Here is a 19,409-nt window from a genome sequence, read left to right on the forward strand (position 1 = left end):
TGAAAAAGGAAGAAAGCGTGGGTGAAGCAGCCGGCTGGCGGTCGGGTGAACCTCGGTTTCATGAATGGACATTCATTCAAAAAAAGCCTCTCCACTCTGGCGTACTTTTCATCTACACCGTTGCGCCTCTCGTGGATGATTCCAAGGCTCGCGATACGTAGGAAGGGAACACAGGTGGTGTAACGCGAATGCTATGTACCAAGCTTCTACCACGAATCGATTACACCTCTGTTCGAGGCTGGTCGGGCTAATTCGGCTCGCCTCGACCGTTCAAAATTCTTCGATTTCTTCAAATATCCACGCCACCATGAACTCTGTCCATGATCGATTTATTTCCCTTCACCCTTCGATTTCTTTAGCTATCATTCTTTCAATGAAAAATTAAAGCGACTAATTTGAATCGATACACCTATTGTGTGACCTACCCCTGGAATAGTACACCCTGTATAAGAAACATTAGCATTGACGTCTGTTGTTCCGCAAGGAAACCGAGCCACCGTTTCACTAGATAACGCCTAGGACAAGTTTGAACTGGAAGGAGTTCTGGTTTTCCTAGTTTAGGTCACGACTAGCTGCAGCATAAGCAACGGACAAACATGGTAATTGCATGCAGCTGCTATCGAGACAGGATGTCAGCAGTTGGCGAGACTACGGAACAACTGATTAGCCGTATTATTCCGTGTATTCTCTAGGAATTATTGTCCTGGCACTTAACATACACCTGTATATCACTGTTGGACTATCAAGATAGAGTAGACGTTGCAGCTCGTAAGTCATGGGGATCCCTCTGGGAGTTCCACGCCAACTGAATACGATAAGGGCTTGCTATAAAGTCTCTTGTTTTCGTCGAGAGGGAAAAGATGCCGGCGAAATTTTCTTTTTTATTGTTGGACATGATCCAACCTATACCTACCGAAATCTATGGTGATTGGATGGAAAGATTGAAAACACGAAAACTTTCAACTGCAACGGTTTCTATAACGGAATGAAGTTTTTTTGTACACGTGAAGAAATCGTTGATTCGATCCACAGAGTGTATTCTCGACGGTAAGAAATCTCATAAACACGACGAAAAGTGGATTAAAAGGTAAAGTTTGCAAGTACTTCGAACTTGGAACTTGGAAATACCGACGTAATATTGGGCAGAGAAGAATCGTAACAACTTACATTTCCATTAGAAGGGAAGAAAGTGCAGAATTTTTATTCAAAGGGCTCGTAACTCTTCACCGTAAAACGTAGTCGTCGCGTCGTAAATCGTCTGAGAATTCCATTCTCTGCAAAATCAATTTGCAAAGAGACAAACTTTGGAGACGAGAAACTGCCTGTTTCCTCGTCTCGGCAATGATTCGAAATTAATCGATGGAAAAGGAAACAGTACGCGTCCTTCGAACGGCGACGTAGTTCAGAAGCGGTCCGTCTCGAGAACTAATTATGATAAGGAGCAATAGGGTTGTTAGGCGAGCATTATCGCGAAGGAACTCCGCCAAGAAGTCCAACGACTTAATCATCGGAAGAACTTTGTGCAAAGAGCTGTCGAGAAGGGAGAAAAAGGGAAAAAGAAAAAGGAGTCCTATAAGTCGTTCTGACATTGGGAACAATAGAGGAAAGGTTTCGCCTGATCCATTGGGGAACCAAAACAGCACGAGCTTCTCTTTTCTACTCGGCCCGACTGTGCCGAAACTCGGCTAGAAAAGACTGCCCCACCAAGAAAATCCCAAGGGAATCCAATCAGAGCGAGGAGGAGCTTGAAGCGCCTAACCCTCGTCGACCTCTCGAGTACAAATCTCGAGCACCTCTCCACTGGCTCGACGAATGGCCAGAACAAGATTTACAGCGTCTCCTAGAGGAATCCGTTTCTATTCAGAAGGCAACTGTCAAACTGTAATCAACAAATTTTTATCGTCTTTCTATCGATCAACAAAGAGATTGTACTTGGCCAGTGTTGGCTTCCCTTCCGAAATGTTCGCCACGTGACACGAATAAGCGTCGAGTTGCAAGATTCGATCAAACATAAAAGCAATTGGAAGAAATCTTCGACTGGTAAGTTCGAAAATTTCCCTATTAAATTTCGTAAAATTTCATGAGTAATGTATGAGATCGATCGATTACAACTTCTTCCATCTCTGAATTACTCGACAAATGTTCTACCTCTAAAATCAGGTTTACATTAGTAGAGTAAATGGTTGAGTATACTATCCCATTTCTGCTAGCTTTAGTACTTTACCATCCACTTGTCCAATCGTTTAAACGGGTATAAAGTAGCTGATCCCTCTATGTGTAAGTTGAACTTCCTGAATATTTTAATTTGTCAAATGATTAAAAAATGTGGTCGAATAATAAGAGGTAAATACCTGTTTCGAGTGAAGCGTAAATTGCAGTAGTAGCACGAGTCGATATTATAAAGCAAGGTGTTAATTGGTGCTAAACAAACGAATCTAGGATACACGTCCTCTGATCACTCGTCACCGTGCGTTTACATGCTGTGATTGTCATACGAACAGTGTCGTGTATATTTGACCTGTCTTAGTCAATGTACAAACACACCAAGGATTCCGTCGAACGACCACAAGGATGCTGGAGGTCGTTGATCCCATAGTTTCGTTCGATTTTCTGATCGATCTGGCTGGCTCTCGAGGCGCCTGGTTCTACCATCGAACATCGTTGATCCATATTTCTAGATTGTATTTCGGCGAGCGACATTTGCCCCCGTATCGACACCGATCGATTGGAATTCCATCGAAAAGGCTGCTGCCCCCGGACGAGAATGGCTGGATCGAGTCAACGTCGAAGAACCAGGAAAAAGATCAATACCCATGTCCCATTTACTGACCCTAACCGTACGAGGCAACCCCATAAAAGCAACCGATCCTTCTCATCGTACGGCGACATACCGCGGGTAAAATGAGAAAAAGAGGGAAAGAGAGAAAGTCACGAGTAGGTACGGTAAACTTGCGTTACCCAAGATCTGTGTACATTACGGATTTGCGTTATAGGATGGAGGATGCTACGTTAGCTCGTCGTCGTGCGATTCAATCGCGTACCATAACGTACGAAAACATTATCATGCGCCGAGTTGTCGCAGCGATGTCGTGAGAACGTCTCTTATTGTCGTGCAACCCTCGTCTCGTATCGTGAAAACGGTTTTCACCAGCCAACTTACTGGCAAATGATCACACGAAACGTTGTTTTACTGTTCTACTTACACATACGTATACGCAAGTAGGTAGAAAGTCGTAAACGGAGGCGGAACGAAGAAACGCGAGTACACGTATCAAAAGTTATCGATGCTATTAATTCTTGGCAAATCCAACATAAATCTGTTATCTTATACTTGAGCCGAGTCGAGGAAGCAATATAAATTCAGCACGCGCGATGACGCAGGTGGTGGAGGAAAAAACGATCCTTTTAGCATTTTCAAACGTTTGCATTACGGCACCTCTGCTGTTAGCAATATTCTTGTGTCGTAAATATCCGAGTTTTGACAACGAGATATTTCCTCGCGTCTAATAATTCATCGATACCGTTGGAACAACAATTTAGCGGAAAGACGAACGAATTTTACCGATACTCGTGTCTATACGTACACCGGACGATCTTGCGTAATTTTGAAAAAATCAAATGTAGCACTTTAGAGACTGCGGTATCGCCGTAAAAATTTCGACGGTCAACGAGTAAAGATCCTTAGCGCAAAGCCGGTGATACACGCGGACTAAATCACCAAGATGCATGGGCTTTGCAAACTGTGCAAAGGGGATCAAGAATCCAGCGCTGACTCGTGTTTGATCATCCGCGATAGCACAGAATCCGCTAGACGAGCTGGTATTTACGAATATATCGGATGATGAACGAAGACAATTATTCCAGACAGCCGGAACATCAAACAACATCAGGCTAAAGCATCGGCAATACGAAATCCTTAGCATAAGGTCCAATCATTTTCAACGAACCTAACCAAATGAAAAGGTGTACGGTAATCAATGTCTGTCAGAGGTTGTTTGCTGTATCAGAGAAGCAAAGTTCCGTTAAAGTGAAACTTCCTATCGATAGAATAGAAAATAGTATAGATAGGATATTTTCTTTCATTCGAAGGAGGGTGTCAAAAATTGTTGAAGGGGTAGAAGGATGTCGGTCGTTTCGACGCTGAAGCGTCTCTCTTCGTGACTGGTGCGCGACCCCGAAGAGAGTGGTATCGAATCGAGGATCTTCGCAGATTTTCGGGGAGCTTCGTTCGCCCACGGTTCGCCCGGGCAGCCGTGCCGGCTCAGTACACTGCGTGGCAGCCTGGACCGCAGGCGCCTCCGGTCGAGGACACGTAGTCGCGGTTGCGTGCTGGCCTACGGTTCGTCTGCTTTCAACGACGAGCTGTTCAACCTGCTTTTTGGGACACACGTTTCCCTCGGCTGATACCACTGAACTTTGCATCCTTTAATTGGTAGAATTTCATCGAGAGGAACAGATAATGAAGCGTAGAAGAATAAACGAGGTTATCGAGCAACTTGATATTTAAACTTGGTATCACCTGCGACGAGGTAATAGCAGTTGATCGGTAAATGAGCTGATCTAATCGAATGGAAGCACGACGCGGCGCGGCGGTACTCGATGCGAAAAGATCGTGATTGATCGACGAGACGAGCTGTTCGAGATGACAAGGATGAAATTGATCGTCACTGGGGAGGATCGATCGACGTTGATATTCATGGGAACGATGGGTACTCGTTGCTCGAGCTGGTCGAACTGCTGAGCTTTTACCAAGCTGTCTGAGCATTGTCTCTGCTCTGTACCATTTGCACGCGGATGTTTATGCTGGTGTCTCTGATTCGTGGTGCACCGACTGCGCGTCTACGTGTGTGCCGTGTACACGGAAGATGTACGACACAGCATAGACCGTTACCGTGATACGTTTGTCCCGCGCGATTCTTTCCTGTTTGCCAGCAAACTTGGTATACACGGTGTTTTGTGCACGAAAGAGTAGAAAACCGTGAGACAGACCGACTGAAAGAGCGGAGACGGTGCAAAATAGAGTGAGTTCGGGGTGAGGAAACGGTAGAAGAAGAGAGAAAGAGGGAGCCTGGAGAGAGTAATGATCGTGACGACGGTCGCGCGGACAAATGAACACCTCGGCACAGCGTTTGGGATATTCCAAGTGAGTAGCGTGCCAACCGATCTTATACCTACATTTTGCCGAGGAAAGATTTTATCGCGAAATTATCTCTGATTTTCGTCGTTCGAGAATCGAGCTTCTTTGAAATCGAATGCTTTTTTAGTAGAACTAATTTTAACCCTGCGTAAAAGTTAATCGAAAGACTGAGATAAAAGTAGATCCTTCCTCGTAGATTCTTACCGAGTCGATTTCATTTGCGGAAACAGTTTGGTAAGCGAAAGAAATCCTTCGAACTGAAAATTGAGATGAGACCCATTTACTAAACTGGTTCAACGAATCCCCTTGGGAAATTCGATGAATTTTCCGACTACCCTTGCTCTCATCGTCGTGTCGCTTCTTCGCAATTTTCTGCATCCCCCTTCCCTTAACCCTTCGACCCCCCCTCTCCTAGCCCTACCCACTTTACGTCTCTCACTCATATGAATGCACGATAAGAAATCGTTCGAGCATGTACATTCCCTTGGCTACCGCGTTTGGCGCGAAATCCAACGTGCGGTTGGCACTGGACCGACCAATAACGTGCATCCTCGAGCGAGCTGGTTCGTGCTTAACAAGGATTTCTTGCTGAAACTTTCCGGAAAAATCTCTTTGCCTTCTCGACTAACTTGGCCGCGTTTAAACGTACCGCAACTCCACAACAGTTGACCTTCCTTCTGCTCCCTCTTATCGTAACCTCTAAATAACTCGGAAACCACCGAATCAATGGCGGTCGTATTTCGGCCGAACAATCACTCGGTTCGTTTCACATATTTTTTCGAGGGAAAACATTCGAGGGAGTCTATCGGAAAAATCTCTATCCTTCCGGCTCGAAGGAAATCCAAGGGTGAGACAATCTCGATGGGAGCTTCGAGATAACGGAATCCACCGGTCTTATCGGTACGAACGGCAAACTTCCGGGAAAATAGGAATAGAAAAGCTGCTCGACAAAAAAAAAAAAAAAAGGTAGAAAAACGTATACAGCTTAGACAAGGATATATCGGAGTAATCCTGAGATTTGATCAAAAACCTAAGAACCTGTCGGGCTAGACATTTTCCAGCTTCAGACTCGTTTTATGAACAAAAATTTTCCACCTTCCACCCTCGACAACATTACCATTTATACGAGCCAGTTGAACGGTGAGATACTTCGTAAACGTAGACATAGAAATCCATGGAAAAGATTCGATACGAAACGGAGGTAAATGTGGCGTCGCGTCGTGTCGCGTCGCGTCGCGAGCAAAAGACAGGAAAAAGTTAGCGAAGCGACAGAAGTAGGTTCGAGATGGTAGGACGGAAAGGAGGTATAGCCAGCTCGGCTTTTTATCATCGTTCTAAAGTGCAGGTTTCAGTAAGACGAATCGCGAGTCGAGGGAGGAAAAACTCACCGATTCCTGTATTTCTTTCGATCTCGAGACAGCTAGAGATATTGGAGAAGCTGGTCGTTGATCGTTCGGACTTATTTCTCGCGAAACGAGCAACTTTTCCTCTGCTTCTCTCCCGAGACAAATCTTTCGATCATAGCGAGAGCTTTCGTCTACCAAAGCCATCTCGGTTTTGCATTAGCATTTAAATGGCGAACGAAGGAGGAGGAGGAGGAGGCCAAGTTACTCGCGCTACCTAGGACGCGGATTTTACGCGAGTACGTACGTGTTGGCGAGATTCTAGCAAGGAACTCGGCTAAGTGGAGAACGTGGGAAAAGATAGAGGTCGCAAACTTGCCTTTACGACGTTTTTAGAGGCGCTCGTAACGAGCTGCGGTTACAATATCCAGTTACCGAACCGTTGTCTCGTATTAGCATTTACACCGAGTTAATTGGCCTTATCGTACCCCCTGGTGCCATGATAAAAACCATATGGTGCATCGAGAATCCATTTAGGTAGGAGTACGGTGATACAAGGTCGGCAGGCAAGCAGGTAATTCGCAGATTTGGATTACGAACGAGAGAGAGAGAGAGAAGGGTGGAACATTGTAGACCACCTTGTCGGAGGATCGTAATTTTTCTTCATTGTTCGCTGCTGGTCGACGTCATTCTTTCTGACTCGACTTACCGAGTGAAAATCGAGTGTTTTAAGAAGGCCAGGATTTCATTTGAAAATGAAGATACTTCGTACGTAGATCGCGTGTAATAAACTTGGATCTTTGCAACGAATGAAAAAAAATTAATTATTAAGTTTGGAGGTTCGCGACAGGCTTGATTCCATCGCTAGGAAAAAGGTGGGAGGAGGTCACAAATGGTAGCAGAGAGTATCAGGTGGGAAACAATGGATAAGGTAGAAAGGAAAGCCGAGGGTTTTGGAGGGAGGCAGGGTGGCAGGCAGGCTAGAAAGGGGGATGAGGTTGGGGTGTAACTGCTCTTATTTCTTCTCGCAGCCGGCGTGGCCCAGGCTGGAAACAAAAGGCGATCCGACATCAAACATTCAAATTAGAAAACTCCCCCGCCGGTCCGTTCGCGGGCTGGATTACCTACTCTCCCCCTTCAGCCACCTCAGCCCCTCCGCTTCAGTTCCCTAAAGCATCTAGGAACCATCTGCGTTTCCACAGGCCCCGTCGCTCACCGTTAGACCTTCGCATCCTACTTTTCGCGAAGCCACACACGATTCCAGCGGTTGCATCGCTTCTCTCAGTCCCGTTTAAGCCGCAGCCTACTTTCGCGAAAGCCGCCCTACGATTTTCAAGGCTCGTAAATCGCCGCGTACACGTACAGCTTTTGTTTCCGCTAACGCCTGCGCAACCTACCCCTATGCGAACCAGCACATATTTGTTCGTGGTCAGAGCCAAGAGGATCGTGTGTGTAGCCTCGTGGCTGCGGTGTTAAAACAAGGAACCCGAAGCGCGATCAAACAGAAGGCCATGGTATTAGCGGCCACTTCTCGTTCAGATTCGAATCACGAGAAAAGACTTTGAAGATGCTCTTCAAATTACAAGCCAGACGTTCTTTAATTCCTCGGCAAGTACCGTAACAGCAGAATAATAAATGGGTTACTGAGATCTCGATAAGAAAAAAAAACAACGATGATCGTCGAGAGAGGTAGTGAAACATTCATAAGAAGCTTATCAACGCGTAAAAAGTAACATTACTCTTCGAGACAGTGGTGGAAACGAGTGCTGAAACGAAGCCCTGACTCATAACTCAGTTTCGCGGTTCTGCTTGGAAACTTTTGTACCCTGAAACGCGTGCACGATGCACCGCGAAATTTCGAAACTTCTTCCAAGTAGAATCGTAGCAAGTATTTGCGAATTTGCGAACTTATCCGGCTGGAGTTTCATTATAGGAAACGGTAGAGGTTGTTTCTGCTTTTCTACGGTAAAGAGAAGAAGCTGAGGGAAGCTTGAAAATTTCCTGATACTTTCGCGACTTCTACGCCATTCCCATATGTGAAATAAATCTACGTTCCTACACGGACAAGTCCTTCCGCAAAAGTTTCCCCGTTTTCAGCGGAAAGAACCTTTCCCGGCTAACCTTTCCACGTTTCTCTTCAGAGGCCTACCAAGCAGAAACGTATCCACCGGTCCGAAGGCATATTTTATACGGTGATAATCATAAATCGCTTACTCTACCAGTTTCCTTTCCATTTGCGTGAAACTAGCGTCTTGGAATATTTTCCTTCTAATTCTGACACTTTCTCAATTTTATTTCATCTACCAGCTGTTTCCTACAAGAGTTTATCGCGTTTGTAGTAACTCTTATTAACGCGTGTCCGAGCACAGATGGTTGTTTTCACTGTGGCCAGCAGCGCGTTAAAGGAGTATCGCGTCTGACCACGCGCGGACTTGTACTACTTGCGGCAGTAGAACGAAACCTTCTCGGTTTACCATTGCGATTTTTATAAACAACGACTACTGCATTATGCTACATAAAGTAGCAATAAATGAAAGACATAATAATTGATCATATTTGTTCAGAAACGACTTGGCATCGGGTGTTTAACGAGAAAAGCATCTCGATCAAATTCTCTTCAGTGTGTCGATTTTGAGTTGAGGCCAAGCCGGTAAGTCAAAGTCGATTTATATCTCGTACGTTTCGTCGGCTTTAAAATTCCTCGGGGGAGAGAAAAAAAAAAAATGTCTTGCCCGCGGTTCGTCGATAAGAGTAAACGTTACTTGTAAGCTGAAATTGACTTTACAGTCTTCGTGTGAGACGTGCCGGTAATTAGTTTCGTCGAGTCTAACGTCCGCTGCGGCGGCGGCGGCGACGGGGATGGAAAAAGGGGTAAAAGGGAGAAAAAAGAGGGAGAGAAGTCAGCTCGATATACGTTTCCATCGAGTTTTAAATGAGATTCAACGCGAAAGAAACGAGAAATCGTAAGTCTCGCGATCGAACGACCGAACAGAACCGTCACGTCAACTTGTCGTGGGAACGAAATTCAAAAATGGAACACCGGTGTTCGCAATTTTTCTCCAGTTTATCCACGCTGCGATTTCTCATTGTTCGAACGTTCCTTCGAAGCGTTTGCTGTTGCAGAAACAAAGAGTGACGACGTATACAGGGAGATACAAATATCTGTCGTGGCAGTAATTAAAAGGAATCCAAGACACGAATGCACTTGTCGTCGTTCGTGCTCGTTTCGCCAACGTCGCATCATTTCCTTGCCGTTTGTCGAGCCTGCAATTGACCTATCTTTCATCCCTACGTTTCTTCCCTCCATTTCCATCCCTTCTTTTTCTTTTCCTCTTTTTTTTTAATGACTCGAACCGAAAGAACTCGTCACAAGTCGTAGACGTTAAGAACGAGGGGAAAAAATGAAGCGAGAACGCGTGCATTCCTCTTCCTACTTCCTATTCTTCTTCTTCCTCCTCGCGACGAAATGAAACGAGTCGAAGAATTACTTTCCACTCGGATCCTATCGCTATTTTTCTCTCCCTCCCTTACTTCTTTTCCTTCGCCTTCGTTCTCCCATTTAAATTATCGCTTTCGAACTTTCGCTATTTTAACTCGCACCGGTGCTAGCCAGTTCCTTATTTTAAATTCGGTATCATTCTCTTTTCGAACTTTGAACGAAGCTCCTCTCGGAGAACAGCTTTCGATCGCTGGCCATTTAATGTTTCTTTCGTACCTGCTCGAACTAATCGTCTCTGTTAGAAAAGAAATGAAAAATAAACATATTTTTATAGGTCGAGATCGATCCTTTCTAGGTTCGTTCCTCGTTTGACACCTATTCTTCCGGTTGCTTTAAATTCAATTTCATAGCTGGCAGGGAATCTGCTTCGGAGATAAACGCAATCATATTTCTGCTGGAAAAATATCACTGGCGAGTGTATTCAGGAAAGGTTACGCGACTAATTCTACGTTCTTTTGCGATAGGGTAAAGTACACAGAAAATGTGCGGTTAAATAGAAAGTAAATGTAATTGTCTGTCCGAATGAGGAGGGATTGTAAAAATACACCAAGCTTTACAAACTGCTTTGACCTTCTTTTTTATTCTCCCTCTCATTTTTTTTTCTTTTTTTCTCTTTTTTTTTAACGACGAGAATAAAAAGTACGATAAGCCAAAAGCATGGCTTCCCGATTGAAACCGGCAGAGATTTGCGGATGTAAATTTCAAAACGCGCATCGCTAGGGTCGTTGAAATGAAAAATGTATGGACCGTTTGGAAAACTCGCTCTTTTGAACAATGATAAACGTATATCTGTTTTCGATCGCGAGCCTTTCTCTATCGTTAAACTTCCTGACGCTTTTCCACGTCAGCATTTTCACCTTTCCGTATCGATACAGGAAAATGCTCTTTTTCTTCTTTCTTCGCGATACATTTTCAATAATACCTATGATTTTTCATTTCGCGTTTTTGCAAATAGCTTTTATCCTCGTATTGCGATACCAGGATACAAACGATCTAGCGCGTAAATGAAAACATGTCAATGAACTGCGTAATCCAAGCTTTCAATCATTTCCCATGGGTATACATGTTACTTGTTTCACTCGATGCATTCAGAATTATTGTTTTCGCAGTTAATCATAACGCATAGTCGCTTTTATACACGTTCGTGTTTTTTTTGAACAATTAAAAACTAGAAATAGTGCTACATTTTTTTTCCTGGATCCTTTGTTGATCGTGAATAGAGTATATTTCCTATACCAATTGTGAATCTTTTATTCCAGTTACTCTGCTATTTATTGAAATCACTTTGCTTGATTCCATTCATCCAGCAGCCACTCGTTGAATATTTTAAACATCCGTTTCACGATTTTTTTATTTATGTTATAATTTTTCATTTCCAGCGTTACTTTTCTCTTGCGAATTTCAGAGTCGTGATAGCAAGGATATCGTCAATAATAAAAATACCGCTGTTGCCGTTATTTGAATTATATCGTTGATTACAAATTTATTGCTGTAAAAAATATACGAGTCCGGTTATATCGGATACTATTTTCAACCTGGAATTCCATCGCATACCCGTATTTAATTGATTTGCGAATCACGGAATGAACAAACACACTCGATCGGCAAGCAAGTAAAAGAAACACAGTCAGGGTTGTTTGCTTCGGAAAAGACCGTTTCTGTAATCGGCCCCTTTGAGCCAGTGTTTCGCGTGTTCCGTCCCTCTGCATCCACTTTAATCCCTCTCGAAGAGCAAAGTGCAATCGAGAGCCCGTGTCTAAATAGACTTTACCTTCCGCCAAGCAAACTGTTCCAAATACCAGGCCACGAGAAAAGAGAAATGCATCGAACAAATATACCGAGAAATCACGACGTTTCAGTCATTCTCTCTCTCTCTCTCTCTCTCTACTTTCGAATTATCGGACTACCCTTGATTTTTCTGTTGGAACTGATACTCTAGCTGGTCGAATTATCGGCCACCAACGAGAGAATTCAACCCTCGTCGACCCGGCACTCGCTTCTTACCATACGTTTGATTTAATTCGACCCTGTTAGAACCTCTTGCCAATCGGTTCTCGAAATCGAACGACCTCGTTTTTTATCGTCGCTTCAAAGGGTTTGAAAAATTTGCCTTCTACGTAACGCAGTGTAGTTGATATGCAATCGATTCGAAATATTTGATTGAAGTTTCTTTGCTATTAATTTACCTACCTACTACACGCGGTACTTTGAAGTAGTTCGAATGCAAGAAATTATATAAGGATCCCTCGGGCTTCCAGTTATTTTACTACTCAACCCTATCGGCGACTACTAATTCTAGTAATTAGACTCGAAGTAGACGGTTACGACTATAAACTTTCCCTTCGATTTAAAGGAGAAAAGAAGAAAATCAGTCGATCAGCGTTCCCGATAAAGCAAGTTTCATTCTGAGAATACTCGGTTCGAAAATCACCGATCACCCGTACGGTGGTGAAAGAAAATCGGCCAGAAGAACAGCGAACATCCATTCTTCGCGGGAGATTATTTTTCCAAGGGGATCGATCTCCATCCTGCCTTCTCATCCGTTCGAGCTCTGAATGCAGCAAAGAAAAATCTTTATGACGAAACACAGTAGAACGATGGTTGAACGCACGTAGAAGCACGTATACAAAGTTACACGTACGCTGTACACACAGAACGAGAGGTGTTCACGTCACGAGGCAGAGTCTCGTCGTTCTAGAAGGGAAGATTTTTATTATTTTTCCGATAACCGACGTTCGTTCCGGTAGTTCCAGCCGGCATCGACCAAAGTGGCCGAGCCGGCGGTGCCGTTAATCCAATTTCTCGGATTAATTAAACGGGGGGTTGGTTCTCGTTAAACTACTTCGTGTCGGAATGGAGGGTGTCGGTTTGGTTATACACCTCGTTTGGGACGGACTACCTATCGTTTTACCTACCGTACAGTATCATGCAAGAATCTCTGGTCACTTTTGTGGCTAGCGAGCTTCAACCAAACGGTTCTCCAGAGTTTCTCATATACCAGCTACAGCTTTTTACCCAACTCCTATCGGTTAACGTGTTAGCTAACGCGATGGAAATAATTATTCATTTTTAATCTACAACTGAAATTCACCGTTTCGAATTAGTACCAGCTGATTAAATTAGATTCGTAGCTTCTCTGTTAACATATTACCATATACCGTGCCACGCGGGACACCGGTAGCCCATGAGGTTCGTCGAACACGTAACTTTAATTAAGCGAGGCAAGGTATTCAAAAAGATCGAACGAAAAAATGAAATAACATTTTTCCTTTTTAGTATCGCGTGTCTGAACTTGAGTATCCGCATCGCTAGAGGAGCTATAATTTACCAGTTGCCTGAAAGTAGAAATATCTTCACCTTTGAAATAGTTTTCGTTTCACGACGATACGATTCGATGGCCCACTTTTGAGACACACTCCGTTTCAAACGGAGCATCATTTTTGATATTTCATTTCCTCCTTCACAATTGGATCCTTCACCTCGTGTCCCTCACTGACCTACCCCGAACTGATCGTCCACGAGATAGCCACTGCCAGACGTTGAATCAGCACTTTTTTATTACCATCACTCTGCGTACATATTTCTCGAGGGAAAAAAAAAGGAAAATTTAGGTCACCGTATTTTCCACGTTTCGATCACGACCTTTGTTATACTAAAAGATAATTGACAATCGCTAATGACCGCAACAATAGACGCGACACTAAATAAACAAAAGCGAGATTATTTTCGGGATGAGCCAATAGAATCGAATTTGTTCGATGGGTTCGCGAGCAATCGTTAGTTGAATAAAGAGCCCGTTTTCGTGTGCACGAAACGATGACTGTGGTGTTTCACGATAACAGAGGCACCGAACAGAGAGGCGAAGGGGTTGAAAGGAGAGACGACACACGGCTGTCGGAGTTACAGATTATTCGTGCACGTTTATGGGACAGCCATTTCCAAGGGTGTTTCGCGGCGGGCTGAACGCGAGCCGAATTCGAGGGGAATCGGTATAATTTCGCGAGTTAAGAGGGTGAACGGGGTGCGGAATAGGCAGCAGGGGTGCCGGGTACGAGACAAGTTAAACGTAGACACTGCACCGCGTCGCGCCTGGTGGGGGAGCACTTTTGGCCCGGGAACTTTGCTCGTATATTATGGGAGCTCGTGGTAATTGATTTTGCGCAATCGTGTTAAACTGCAAGTAGGTTTCGTCCCCGGAAATCACGGTATTGTAACGCGTGTTCGTGACTTGCTCGAAGCCTCTCCTCATTCTTCCACAACCCCCTTTGGTTGCTTTGGAAATACGTCCGTTCCCGTTATTGCCAATAAGTAACTCGCGTTTCTTCGCTTCCATACCACCCTCCTTTTATTTATATTACGAACGTTTTCCTCTTTATTTCGCCGCTACCTTGATGTTTTGTCGGCGGAGCTGCAAGTAAATCGCTATGCATTCGTCTTCCAACCCATATACGTCTTTTCTATTTCTTGTTAGAAGTAGTACGTGAAACGTTTCCATAAAATTTTATGCGTATAGATATATATGAACCCGTACCATCCATTTGCTACGATAACATTTCAAAATGTAAAAGGTCTGACGCGATTTTATGACATAAAAGCATCGAAAAATGCCACTTACGGCGTATCGATGTTAGATCTGAGGTTTGACAAACACGGCTACGTAAACGACACGTTGAAATGAGTAAGCTACTTTAAATCGGATATCATCTGTTTCGATAGTCGTCATCCGTAGAAGAAGACTTTTTAGAAACGAAGTGGTATTGGATTCATGTTCGATGCATATTCGGGGACGTGCAACTCAATTTTCCTATGAATTTTAAGCGAATTCGAAAACGTGTCTACGAACGGGAAAATTATACTCGATTTCCTCGAACGAAATTTTTCGAATACATAATGTTAAAGATCTACTCGAAACAGTGAGACGTAGAATTTTTTAGCGGTGAAGAATGTTACAGGGAACACTTAACTCGAACACAATTGAAACAATAGTAAACGAACAACAATTAGGAACAGCAAACTAACTGAATAGGAGGGGACGTAGCAAATTATGCATACGAGAGGTTTCCAGAACTTGTGCAACTCGTTTGTTTGTTACTTCGCTTCGACGGCAATTTATCGCTCGAAACGAAATATCGTTTACGTTTTCATTAAAACTTACCGGTTGTACGTTGAAATTCACCCCTTCGTCTCGATTCGAAAACTTTTGTTGCTCGTCTTCCATTGTTTGTATTGATAAAACTCGTATCCGTGTAAATTCATCCTCGTATACGCATACATCAAAACATAAGAACCTTTTAAACATTATTCATCCTTCGAACACGACAGAAAGCTCGGAGAACGTGAAAGAACGAGAAACAATGAATTCACGAAATCCATCAGCCTAATTATCGGTGAATCGATGTTCGAGTTTGGAACGTGTCCCAGAAACTTTCCAAATGATTCTCTCTTTTTTCTTAACAAATCTCTTTTAGTATCAGAACCAAAGGAAAACGTAAGCAGTCTTATCGTAACCTTTCCGTTTAAGCTGCATCGAAGAGAGAGCCCAGGGAATCGTTTAGGAAGAAAAGCGACCCAGTAACAAACGCGATAAAATCTAATAGCAACGTTCAAATCTTCCTGCGGTCGGGAAAATTACGAGAATCGGTAGAAAAGAGAAAAAGAGGTAGTGGAAGATTGCCACCCTTTATGCACGAGATAGAATATTTCAAGAACTCTTTTTAATTATTCGATGATAAAAAAATATCAAATCTTCTGTTACGTTCGGTCGCGTTTCATCGCTTTTTCTTTGCAAGACACGCGTGCTGGATAGCTGGTGAGCATCCATATTTGATACAAGGGTATGCAACCACGTCACGCGCATATATTTTTGCCCCTTCGAAAGTCCTGCCAGTAGGATGGACCTGCCAGCAAGTTTTGCACGACGCGATATGACCCTGTTCGGCTTTTAGTTGAAACTTTTGCCCCACACTCTCGCCTACTACCACTTACCCGGACTACTATATTTTTTTTCTCTTCTTCTTCTTCTTATTCTTTTCTTGCGTCCTTTCCAAACTCGAACGAGGTCGTGCAAGACATATTTTAATATGGGCCGATACGTGTCCGGACGTTCGCGATATTGCGTATGATGTTAGGGAACGTAGATATAATATAAAATTGTGCAAGGGACGTGCACGATAAGAACAAGACTGGGTTTATAAAAAAAAAAAGAACGTTTCAGAGAAAATTGAGAACCCGATAAAAGATTGAACGTGTTGCAATTTAATAAACATTGTCCGAAATTCAATTAGCTATCTAAATATTGAGCTAGACAAAAGGCTGCTTAAAAATGCATGAAAGCAAAACTCTTCAGAAGTTAATAGCGGAATTTTCTTATGCAATCTGATTATACGTCGACTAACAAATTCTAGATTTTAATAATTGAATAAGAAAAGCGAGTTTTCTCAGTCAGCAAGTTGATTTGCTTGAAGCTTCGTTACTTGGTCCAGGAAGTATTTTAATATCAAGTCGAAACGTGGCCGACGTGCGTTCTCGATATTTCTTCAGCTCGAATTCTTAAGATTCGTGTTACGTATTCCGAGAGCGTGTCCGCGCGCCTATCACCGGAAGCAGACGCAGTTCATCCGATAAATCTCAATTTTTATTCAGCAACTCGTGAAACATCCTTTATCTTCCGGCGGTCTTCCTTAATTTATGCAAAAAAAGGAAAGGTAAGAAACCTCCTTTGCAGGCGTGCAACTTTCAAGTGGCTCGGCCAAACTTTTTCTAACCTTCGCTTTAATTTCGCCAGTCGATGTACAGAGTGGTACAGGGTGGATCGATTCTTTCGAACGTTTCGCGTAAAAAACTTTTAGGTCATAATATCTAGAAATTAACGGTTCGTAAGATATTTCATATAAAAGTTTGAAATGACTCGCGTAAAAAACGAAATAGGTATGCAATTTCATTTAAAATCTTATAAATCGCGCTATGGCTCCTCCATTTACATATTATTACAAATAAGGGAAATATTCAAAGTGGGCCCACCCTGTATATACGAGTACCTTCGCGTATAATATCCTAGCTACGAGATCAAAATTTCCTTTGTAACTTTCTAACGAGTCACTGCCGTTCAAGATAAAAAAATTATTAAATCCAAGCCATTCCTTTCTCGGTCCGAGCCAAAGTGAGATTACGTAATGAAAGGAGTAAAGAAGAGAAAAAAAAGGGGACGTTAGGTTGTTTATCTCCGCGCAAAGAACTGGCAAACTCTCTTTAAACGATATTAACGCGGCTCATTCTCTTACGTTCTCCATTCGTTCGCATTACCTGTTCATCCTTTAGCCACTCGCATCCAGAATTACAAGGAAACTCCTAGTTGGTCGAAGGATACGAGTATAATAAACAAGAAGGAAGAAATCCGTTACGACTGTTGACCCCGAAAGACTATATCCTAACTGTAAGAAGAGACGAAAAGAGGATGCGAAAGTGAGAAAGATACTTTAGGGTGATTGTAGAGAAGAAACAGGATCGAGAATAATAGGGAAAAGCATTTACTTTAGTCTGGAGTCCCTTTGATGGATTCGTCGCGGGACGAGATTTACTTGAGCGGCAAGACACTTTGTTCCTCGTTAGTGTTGTGCCCACAACGACGGTGATTTTTCTGCCCGAACGAACCGAAAAGAACGTCGTAGAAATGTAGACGTCCCTCGCGAATCCCTTCCTGTCCCATCCACCGACCAAGATTTATTCGACTGTGAATCGTGATTTACCCCGTTCGATTCGACCCGACCGAGACAATTTTACCGGCCAACTTCTTTTCCTCGAAACTTTTATTCCCTTTGATGAGCGTACTTTTACGAGTGTTTCAAAAAGCGATATCAAAAGTAGTAGGGTGGAAAAGTCCCTGGATTAACTCTGCTTTCCTCGTCAAACGTTTCAAAAATATACATATTTTATTTTTTATCGTCATACGCGTAAATACTCTTCTTCTCGGTTAAATTTTAGATTACAAATATAATTTGATGTACCCGGACTGAAATATTAAATGAAAAAATTAATTTTTAATTCGATTAACGCATCGATTGCCACAGTGAAAACGGCCGCGTATGCTACGACAGGTCATAATTGCAATTATTCATTATACGATCGTTTCAATTTTCAATTTCAAGCTTTCCACCTATTACCTTGCATAATTAATATTTAATGCAGTTTAAAATTTTCCTTCAATTATTCAGTTATAGTAAATTTCTGATCCCGTGACTGACAGCAAGAGATTGCAAAAGTTAAAAGTGGACATTTAGAAATAAATTGTACGAAGCGTCTGATTACAGTCTGCTCGTTACTGCCGAAGCTATTGCTGCTATTTCTCTCGTCTTACAGTTAATCCTTTCTTGCTATACATTTTCAAACCTTTTAACACCTACATTCTTTGGTAGATTGCTTAGCCAGATGAAGGCTGGAGAAGCTCCGCGATTCTATTCAAAATTTTTGAGCGACTCTTGTTCGCTCCCTTAAAAGGGCTTAAGAGTTTCTTTAACCTTCCGGCCACTGAGACAGCGATTATTTAAAGTTAATCTCAGACCCTTCTTTGTTCTTATTTTCGAAATTTTAGTCTTTACGAAAATGCATCGGTCACTGTGTTCAACAGTGAATTCAACAACTGTGTCCATGAAAGCGAATCGATTAACAAATATTCACAAATTTATGTTTACTCGGTGTGTTTAACGGAGGAGCTATTAATAGAGCTTGTTAATATCTCGATGAAATTCGAGTATCCATCAAATATCACGTTCCAATGGTTTATTGCGAAGAATAAAAATGGAATTTTTCAAATTCAGGATACGTAGAATCATCTTGGTAATATCGCGTGATTTAATAAACATAGGAGTTCGATTAGTTTATCGGTATGAGGACGGCGGTCGCTTTGCACGATAAAACGAAATTACCAGGTAACCCCGAGGTGGCAAGAACGGTATTTAAATTATTTCCATGGATTAATGCGACGATTGAGAACCGAACGTAACCAGGTGTTCTCGAATTACTCGCCAGTTACTCGTTTCCTCCATTATCGGCAACGAGCCGGGATCATTTGTCCTGCCTCACGAAAACAGCCCCTTTAATGGACCATTGTTAATTGGCAAGCCCCACAGTTGCACTTGGATTACGTGTAGCGCAGAATGATATAACGATTCGTCTAGAAACGTTCCAGACGAAACGTTAAACCTCGGGAAAAGTTGTGCGGCTTTGCCAAGGGAGCAGATTCGCGGAAGGAATATCCTTTTGAAATAAAAATATTGGATTGCTGAATATTGAAACGTCGGATTTCTGTCAACCTTCGGAATTGATAGTAATATTTCAGACGTATACTTCTAACCGTACCTTGTATCGAATTGTTATTCGACAAACAATTTGGAAAAATTTGCAGAATTCGACGTATGTTAATTCTCGTAAAATA

At 42.8% G+C, this 19,409-nt stretch overlaps 1 protein-coding gene across 1 annotated transcript in view; it reads left to right on the forward strand.

Annotated features, from left to right (window-relative positions):
• The first annotated feature begins 4,283 nt into the window (after positions 1–4,283).
• Positions 4,284–19,409, forward strand: part of LOC117609641 (uncharacterized) — a 41,288-nt gene continuing 26,162 nt past the window's right edge. Inside the window, exon 1 of the mRNA XM_034336244.2 lies at positions 4,284–5,143. The gene's annotated coding sequence lies outside the window, so the exon portion shown is untranslated. The remainder of the gene's footprint in view (positions 5,144–19,409) is intronic.

The sequence above is a fragment of the Osmia lignaria genome, chromosome 7, assembly GCF_051020975.1.
Source record: "Osmia lignaria lignaria isolate PbOS001 chromosome 7, iyOsmLign1, whole genome shotgun sequence".
NCBI classification, from domain to species: Eukaryota; Metazoa; Arthropoda; class Insecta; order Hymenoptera; family Megachilidae; genus Osmia; species Osmia lignaria.